This window comes from Mauremys reevesii, unplaced genomic scaffold, assembly GCF_016161935.1.
Source record: "Mauremys reevesii isolate NIE-2019 unplaced genomic scaffold, ASM1616193v1 Contig2, whole genome shotgun sequence".
NCBI classification, from domain to species: Eukaryota; Metazoa; Chordata; order Testudines; family Geoemydidae; genus Mauremys; species Mauremys reevesii.
Genome location: NW_024100826.1, coordinates 1,111,189 through 1,121,256, shown reverse-complemented (window position 1 = coordinate 1,121,256; position 10,068 = coordinate 1,111,189).

Here is a 10,068-nt window from a genome sequence, read left to right as displayed (position 1 = left end):
ACCTTGCTAACATTTAGAATTGTGTTTTTCTTTGTGAGCCGCTGGGGTAGCAGCAGATACTCTCAAAGGCTGCATTGCCTCATTTTAATTAGGTGTATAGCATATGTATTTATTTAAAGCATCTTCCCATCTGTGCACATTTGATATTATGCTTTACTCCAGGTATTATTTGTTCATGTAGCATTTATTCAGGTGTACCCTGCTGTTGCCGGCACAAAGGCCTGAGGCGACAGCAACAGTGGTTCGTTGCCCGGAGTGCCTTGCTCCAATTAGACACATCAGGGTGGAGAAGCAAAAAAAAGGTTTATTTGAGATTTCAAAGCGCACGTGCTCGGAGACACAGACAGGTTTTAGATCAAGCACACCCCATACAAGCAGCTCTCTCTTTTTATACATGATTTTAGCTAAGCATGTTTATTACCCCCAATGCCCAGCTCCCCCTTCCCCCCCCCCTTCTTCCCTCCCTTCTAGTTTCCATACGCAAGTACATTATAAAGCAGCAATTATATTGAGCTGGTTAAATCATACTTGGCAAAAAACATATTATCTCGTTAGTAACTTTTCTTGACCGGTCATTCTGTTTCACTCCCTTTAGCCAGGTGCAAGCAGGCTGTATAATTGCCTTCTGGTACTGATAACTAGTTGCCACACATTCCATTCTTTCCATCTAGCCTGTGGGGTTAATTAAAGTCTAAACATGGACGCGGTTCGGACAAGCAGAGGCCTAATACAGGGAGCCTTCATTGGCACTGTCATTTTTCACCCCTCTGTCAACACTGGGCCATGCCTGGTGCCACCAACACTGCCTCACTGGAGTGGAGATGGAAATTGTTGCTGCTAGGGCAAGCTCCCTGGTTGATAGGCTGGGCCCAGATGAGGCTAGACATCCCACCGTCACCTCCAGTTGGCTCCATCTTGAGGTTGCATTGGGTTCTCAGCCAGACTAGGCCCATTGTCAAGGCTTAACCAGCCTTAATGTGAATTGGGGCAAGGTCTAGAGGAGGAACGATCCTTCTTTGGTGGCACTGTCTGAAGCCTGGATCCTCCTTTCCAAGGCTGCAGTAACACCACTGCCACTGATACCATTTTTGATTGAAAGCCATCCCATCTGGGTTCAAATAACTGGTTCTCATCTTCTCTAGAAACAAATAGCCACCCTTCTTCTTTCTGGTTCCTTTTGCTAGTGACAACTCTTGGACATTTCCTAGCCTCCCTTCTCAATGTTGCTATTCCTTCTCTTTGTCTCTTTCCAGGGGACACAGCAGCAGCCAGACACTCATGAGAAACCCCTCCCAAAAAACCCTTCACTCTCCCTCCATCTCCCATAGGCTAGGATTGGTGTCTATCTCCTTTTGCCACCCAATCTGCCTCGAGGGGCTTTTTCCAAGGCCCAACCATCACTTCTTAGAGCAGTGGTTCCCATACTGATCCTTGCTGCCTTTTTTCAAACCAAGCACTCCCAGCCCTCCAACCCCACTCCGTATTGTTAACAGTCTGCCTGTATTTTAATTAAAGGGAATTAAATTGTTTTAAAACGTGCCTTTACACGTTGATGTTCAAGAATGGTGGATATTCAATACGGGACATTACAAAATGTTTGAATACAAGTTATTGCATCATTTGAAACTGAAATACATCATCACCTATCCAGCCTATACTAGAATTCCTTTGCAACAACTATTACAAATAACACACATGTTACAACATTAATATTTTCCTCTAACAAAACATCTTGTATCCATGGATCCTTGGACCTGGCGTCCTCTGAGTGGGAGTCAGAGGCCTTGCTATGCCCCCTGGACTTCACTTATTTTTGATTGTAGGAAGGAGTGGTGGTATCTCCTGAGGTTACCCATTTCTAGCACCAACATAAGCAGACATCTAAATATAATGTGGATTTTCTTAACTTGGGGTATGTCTACACAAGAAACGCTAAGCTACACAGCTGCAGCTGCACCACTCTTATCACCTGATGCTGTCAAACCCAGTTTAAAGCCCTCCTCACTAGGTTAGCCAGTCTGGATCCAAATATGTTCTTCCCCTGCCTTGATTGGTAGAACTTCTCCAGTGGAGGGCAACAAAAATGATTAGGGGGCTGGAGCACATGACTTATGAGAAGAGGCTGAGGAAACTGAGATTGTTTAGTCTGCAGAAGAGAAGAATGAGCAGGGATTTGATAGCTGCTTTCAACTACCTGAAAGGGAGTTCCAAAGAGGATGGATCTAGACTGTTCTCAGTGGTACCAGATGACAGAACAAGGAGAAATGGTCTCAAGTTGCAGTGGGGGAGGTTTAGGTTGGATATTAGGAAAAACTTTTTCACTAGGAGGGTGGTGAAGCAGTGGAATGGGTTACCTAGGGAGGTGGTGGAATCTCCTTCCTTAGAGGTTTTTAAGGTCAGGCTTGACGAAGCCCTGGCTGGGATAATTTAGTTGGGGATTGGTCCTGCTTTGAGCAGGGGGTTGGACTAGATGACCTCCTGAGGTCCCTTTCAACCCTGATATTCTATGACTCTATGACACTACAGTGATGGAGGGTTTTTTTCCATAGTTGTAGTAAATCCACTTCTCTGAGAGGCAGTAACTAGGTTGACAAAAGAATTCTTCCGTTGACCTCGCAGTGTCTACACCAGGGTTTTGGTCATCTTCACTACATCATACAGGGAGTGACATTTTTCACATTGCTCAGGGCTGTGAAAATTTTCACTAACTTTGTAGTGTAGACCTGCCCTTATATTCTCTTCTTTCTTACCTACTGTAACAAGCAGTGCAATAGTTAATAATGGTAACTTTGAAGTAGTATGATCTTTGAAGTAGTATCCTCTGAGTGAGCACTCACTGAAATGAATGGAGCACTTCAGAGCTATTGTTTCAGACATTTTGCAAGTTCAGGCAAACAGCATTGCATCAGTTACAGTTGGTGCCACATTTAGGAAAGGTGTAGACAAATTGGAGAGAGTCCAGAGAACAAAAATGATAAAAAGTTTAGAAAATCTGACCTACAAAGAAAGGCTAAAAATACTGGGCACGTGTACTCTTGAGAAAAGAAGACTGAGGGTGGACCAGATAACAGTCTTCAAATACATTAAGGGCTGCTAGAAAGAGGACAGCGATCAATTGTTCTCCATGTCCACTGAAGGTAGGACAAGACATAATGGGCTTAAACTGCAGCAAGGGAAATTTAGGTAAGATATTAGGAAAAACTATCCAACTATAGAAGTAGTTCAGCTTTGGAATAGGCTTCCGGGGAGGTTGTGGAATCCCCATCATGGAGATTTTTAAGAACAGGTGGGATAAACACCTGTCAGGGATGGCCTAGGTTTACTTGGTCCTGCCTCAGCTCAGGGTGCTGGACTTGATGACTTCTCCAGGTCCCTTCCAGCCCTCTCCCCTAGATCAGAGAGGGCCTGTGAATAGAAGACCCCATCTACCCTAGTCTCCTCTGTCAGGCTTCAGGGCCTGGTCATAGAATCATAGAACTGTAGGACTAGAAGGGACCTCGAGAGGTCATCTAATCCAGTCCCCTGCACTCAAGGCAGGACTAAGAATTATTTAGCACATCCCTAACAGGTGTTTCTCTAACCTGCTCTTAAAAATCTCCAATGATGGAAATTGCACAACCTCCCTGGACAATTTATTTCAGTGCTTAACCACCCTTACAGGAAGTTTTCCCTAATGATCACCTAAACCACTCTTGCTACAATTTAAATCCATTGTTTATTTTCCTATCCTTACAGGTTAAGGAGAACAATTTTTCTCCCTCCTCCTTGTAACAACCTTTTATGTACTTGAAAACTGTTATGTCCCACCTCAGTCTTCTGCAAACTAAACAAACCCATTTTTTTCAGTCTTCTCTTATAAGTCATGTTTTCTAGACCTTTAATCATTTCTGTTGCTCCACATCTTTCCTGAAATGTGGCACCCAGAACTGGACACAATACTCCAGTTGAGGCCTAATTAGCATGGAGTAGACCTGAAGAATTACTTCTGGTGTCTTGCTTACAACACTCCTGCTAATACATCCCAGAATGTTTGCTTTTTGTGCAAGTGTTACACTGTTCACTCATATTTAGCTTGTGATCCACTATGACCCCCAGATACCTTTTTGAAGTACTCCTTCCTAGGCATTCATTTTGTATGTGTGCAACTGATTTGTTCCTTCCTAAGTGGACTACTTTGCATTTGTCATTGACTTTCATCCTGTTTACTTCAGACCATTTCTCCAATTTGTCCAGATCATTTTGAATTTTAATCCTACCCTCCAAAGCAGCAGTTCTCAACCAGAGGTCCGAGGGCCCCTGGGGGGGCTGCGAGCAGGTTTCAGGGGGTCCGCCAAACAGGGCTGGCATTAGACTCATTGGGGCCCAGAGCAGAAAGCCCACAGTGCCCTGAGCTTCACCACCTGGGGCTGAAGTGAAAGCCTGAGCAGTTTAGCTTCATGGGGTACCCTGTGGTGTAGTGCCTCGTGCAATTGCCCTGTTTGCTTCCCCCTAATGCCAGTCCTGGCTTTTAGAATCATAGAAGATTAGGGTTGAAAGAGATCTCAGGAGGTCATCTAATCCAACCCCCTGCTCAAAGTGGGATCAACCCCAACTAAATCATCTCAGCCAGGGCTTTGTCAAGCCTAACCTTAAAAACCTCTAAGGATGGAGATTCCACTACTTCCCTAGGTAACTCATTCCAGTGCTTCACCACCCTCCTAGTGAAATAATTTCCCCTAATATCTGACCTTTTATATGCAGTAAAACAGTTGTGCTGGTACAGGTGGGCTGTGGAGTTTTTATAGCATGTTGTGTGTGTGGGGGGGGGGGGAAGCGCGGGGGGATCTCGAAGGAAAAGGTTGAGAACCCTGCTCCAAAGCACTTGCAATCCCTCCCAGCTTGATATCATCTGAAAACTTTATAAGTGTAGTCTCTGTGCCATTATCTAAATCATTGATGAAGATATTGAATAGAACCAGATCCAGAACTAATCCCTGCAAGACCCCCCTCAATATGCCCTTCCAGGTTGACTGCGAGCCACTGATAACTAATCTCTGGGAATGGTTTTCTTAGCAGTTATGCACACACCTTATAGTAGCTCCATCTAGGTTGCATTTCCCTAGTTTACGAGAAAGTCATGTGAGACAGTATCAAGAGCATTACTAAAGTCAAGATATACCACATCTACCACTTTTCCCCTATCCACAAGGCTTGTTACCCTGTCAAGGAAAGATATTAGGTTAGTTTGACATGATGTTACTTATCACCTTGTTATCTTCTAGGTGTTTGCAAAATAATTATTTGCTCCATTATCTTTCCAGATACTGACGTTAAGTCTGTAATTCCCCAGGTTGTTCTTATTTCCCTTTTTATACATAGGCACTATATTTGTGCTTTTACAGTCCTCTAGAATCTTTTCTGTCTTCCATGACTTTTTGAAGATAATTGCTAATGGCTCAGATCCCTCCTCAGTCAGCTCCTTGGAGAATTCTAGGCTGAATTCTAGGCTGTATTTCATCAAGCACTTGTGACTTGAAGACATCTAATTTTTTAGTAATTTTTAACTTCTTTCCCTATTTGAGCTTCCGATCCTACCTTATTTTCACTGGCATTCACTGTGTTAGATGTCCAGTCACCACCAACCTTCTTGGTGAAAACCGAAACAAAGAAGTTATTTAACACTTCTGCCATTTCCACATTTTCTGTTATTGTTCCCCGCCTCAATCAAGTAATGGGTCTACCTGGTCCTTGGTCTTCCTTGTACTTCTAATGTATGTGTAGAATGTTTTCTTATTACCCTTTATGTCTCTAGTTAGTTTAATCTTGTTTTGTGCCTTGGCCTTTCAAATTTTGTCCCTACATACTCGTGTTATTCTTTCTTTGTAATTTGACCTAGCTTCCACTCTTTGTAGAACACTTTTTGAGTTTCGGATCTTAAGCTAAGGTGGTCTCTTGTCATACTTCCCTTTTTTCTACGCAGGGAGATAGTTTGCTCTTCTGCCCGTAATAATGTCTCTCTGAAAAACTGACAACTCTCTTCAATGGTTTTTCCCCTTAGACTTGCTTCCCATGGGATCCTACCAACTCCCTCACTTTGCTAAAGTCTACCTTCTTAAAATCCATTCTCTTTATTGTGCTGTTTTCCCTCCTACCATTCCTTAGAATCACAAAGTCTACCATTTCATGATCACTTTCACCTAAGCTGCCTTCTACTTTCAAATTCTCAACCAGTTCCTCCTTATTTGTCAAAATCAAGTCTCCCCTAGTGGCTTACTCCACCTTCTGAAATAAACTGTCTCCAATACATTCCAATAACTTTTTTGATAATCTGTGCCTTGCCGTGTTATTTTTCCCAAAGTATGTCTGGGTAGTTGAAGTCCCCCATCACCACCAAGTGCTTTGGATGATTTTGTTAGCTGTTTAAAAAATAGCCTCATCCACCTCTTCTAGGTGGTCTGTAGTAGACCCCATCATGACATCACCCTTATTTTTTACCCTTTAATGTTACCTAGAGATTTTCAATAAGTCTGCCTCCTATTTCCATCTTAACCTAGGCCCAAGTGTATACATTTTTAATAGATAAGGCAACACCTCCTCCCTTTTTTCTCTGCTTGTCCTTCCTGAGGAAGCTGTATCCTTCTATACCAATATTACAGTTACCGTATTTTCCGGCGTATAAGGCGACTGGGCGTATAAGACGACCCCCCCGGGAATCAGAGGGCTCTGGGCTGCCCGCTGCGGCGGGAAGCCCAGAGCCTTTTAAATCCCAGCCGCGGTGGGGAGTCAGAGGACTCTGGGCTGCCTGAAACCACGGGGAGCCCAGAGCCCTTTAAATCCCAGCTGCGGCCGGGAGTCAGAGGGCTCTGGGCTGCCCGCTGCGGCGGGGAGCCCAGAGCCTTTTAAATCCCAGCCGCGGTGGGAATCAGAGGGCTCTGGGATGCCCACTGCGGCGGGGAGCACAGAGCCTTTTAAATCCCAGCCGCGGCCGGGAATCAGAGGGCTCTGGGCTGCCCGCTGCGGCGGGGAGCCCAGAGCCTTTTAAATCCCAGCCGCGGCGGGGAGTCAGAGGGCTCTGGGCTGCCTGAAACCACGGGGAGCCCAGAGCCCTTTAAATCCCAGCCACGGCGGGGAGTCAGAGGGCTCTGGGCTGCCCGCTGCGGCGGGGAGCCCAGAGCCTTTTAAATCCCAGCCGTGGCCGGGAGTCAGAGGGCTCTGGGCTGCCCGCTGCGGCGGGGAGCCCAGAGCCTTTTAAATCCCAGCCGCGGCCGGGAATCAGAGGGCTCTGGGCTGCCCGCTGCGGTGAGGAGCCCAGAGCCTTTTAAATCCCAGCCGCGGTGGGAATCAGAGGGCTCTGGGCTGCCCGCTGTTTATACCTGGCGTATAAGACGACCCCCGATTTTTGGGGGTTGTTTTTTAGTATAAAAAGTTGTCTTATACGCCGGAAAATACAGTATGTGTATTATCCCATGTCTCTGTGATGCCAAGTGTAATAGTTGTGTTTATTAATTAGCATTAGTTCTTCCTGCTTATTAGCCATACTTCTTGCATTAGTATACAGACATCTAGGATACTGATTTGATTTCCCCCATGTTCTCTCTTACCCCTACTATAACGGCCTATGCTTCCCCCCCACCCACCGATTCCAACCCTTCTCCCATGTCTTCATGTTTTGGAATTACCAGTGGGCTTTTGTCACCTGCTGCTGTCGAACCCAGTTTAAAGCCCTCCTCAGTAGGTTAGCCAGTCTGTATCCAAATATGTTCTTCCCCTGCCTTGATCAGTAGATTCCATCTCTGCTTAGCAATCCTTCTTCCCTGGTGACACCATCCTCACAGCCAGGCATTCATTTCCAGGATGCATCTGTCTCTGTCTGGGCCCCTACCCTTGATGGGAAGGATCAAAGAGACCACCACCTGCGCCCCCAGCTCCTTCACCCTTATTCCCAGAGCCCTGTTGTCACTTCTGATCTGCTCAGGGTCATACTTTGCAGTATCATTAGTGCACGCATGAATGACTAGCATGGGGTAGGAGTCAGAGGGCTGGATGAGCCTCAACAATCCCTCCGTAATGTCTTGGATACGGGCCCCTGGCAGGCAGCATACCTCCTGGGTGCCTCCACCCTCCTCAAAGAGTCACCAACCACCACTACCCAATCCTATCTGTCATGGAACAGATAGTGCTGGTGGTATTGACAGATGATCCAGATGTAAGAGATGGTCAGGAATTTTTTAAAAAACTGTTTTTAAATTTAAAAAATGCCCATTCATCAAACCCCAAACTGTTTCCAAGTAGGGTCAATTTTGACAAATCTGACTCAAAAAATTTGGTAAAAAAGTTTCAAAATCCCATTTCAATATTTTCAAATGAAAAAGTTTTGTGTTTTCCAAGTCAAACATGACTGTTCATTTTGCAATCTTAGGAAATTTAGACAAAAAAAAGTTAACAAAACCAAAACAGCAGGATTTCATGGTTACTGTAAAGAGGTCCAGCAATGGAAGAATGTGTAGCTAGTAGGAGTGGGTAGGAAAAGGATTTCCTGTCCTGTGAAAATTTGAGGTTTCAAAGAATTTTCCCCTCCCAAATCAGTATGATTTCTAAAATGTATGTGAACTGACAAACAGAAAAGTCAGTTCACATACATTTTAGAAATCATACTGATTTGGGAGGGGAAAATTCTTTGAAACCTCAAATTTTCACAGGACAGGAAATCCTTTTCCTACCCACTCCTACTAGCTACACATTCTTCCATTGCTGGACCTCTTTACAGTAACCATGAAATCCTGCTGTTCTGCCTCAGAAGCAGCAAAGGCCAGTGGGATTGCACTTAGATGGCTTCAGTTGTGTCACTAATACTACTTGATCCTCCCACTCCAGAGTTCCTGAGGGACCCAGCCTCTCTCTGATCCTATTAAAGAGCTAGGTGAAAGAACATGGACTAAAATGCCAGCACTACGGACACACCAACCAACTTTACATCATCTTTGCACCCCGCACGATGCTGGCTGAGATGAGCCCCCCTAACTGAAGAGCAGCTGCTGAGGCCAAATTGAGTTCTGACTGAGGAGATGGTGGTTGGCAATGGAAGCACACTGAAGAACTCTATTTCCATAGCATCACTCTCCATTGAAAGCAGCTTGCTGCTGGATTGCTAAAATGATCCATTGCCTCCTTATTCACCTGGAGTCCTTGCGGCTAACCCTGGCCTTGAGAAAAGGCTGCTTCCATCTACAGCTGCCCAGGAGACTGCACACCCCTGGAACGAAACCACTCCAATTGGTTCAGAACACAGCGGCTGACATACTCAACAATGCAGGGTGGCAGGGCCACCTGTCCCCAGTGATGTGATCTTTTCAGCTCTTGCTATGCCAGTATGTACCCGTATCATGCACAAATGGCAGCTTAGCTGAGATTGATCTGACTATACATGTAGCTTTGGGTGCTGAACATATCAGCCCTGGCACTTTCTCAGGCTGCTCCTTTGGTAGGTAATTGATGCTTGTGCTGAGATTCCATTAGGAACAACTTCATCATCCAGACCTTCCACTTCAGCTACAGGGAGAGGGGAAAGTGCCTAACTGCACCTGCTAAGCAGGATTGTCAGCACACAGATAGGAGACCTCAAAGGTTAAGCTGGCTGCTATTAAGGGTAGCAGCGTTGATGATTCAGGATATGTTCTTCCCTCTGAATCAGTAACAAGAGCCCACACATCATCTTTTTCAAATGAGACATGAAACAGAAGTGCAGAGTTCTTGGTTGTCAAAACCTCCCTGGCACTTTTCACAAAAGTTGGCAAGTTCACAAGATGGTAACAGTGGGGTCCTGACCAGGTTCTGCCTGATTCACACTGATTTCACAAGTCCTGCAATTTCCAGTGCAGATGTTCTTAACATCCTGCTGTAACTTTCAGTAGTGGTGCCATACCCCGTTAAACAGCTCCCCCACTCCGCTCCCGAGACTATGCTTAAGACAGAGCAAAACAAAGGACCATTATGATCATCTAGTCTGCCCTCCTGAATAGTTTGGCCAGAGAATAGCACCTGGCAATTCCTGCACTGAGCCAATGTTTGGTTGAACTACAGCATATTGTT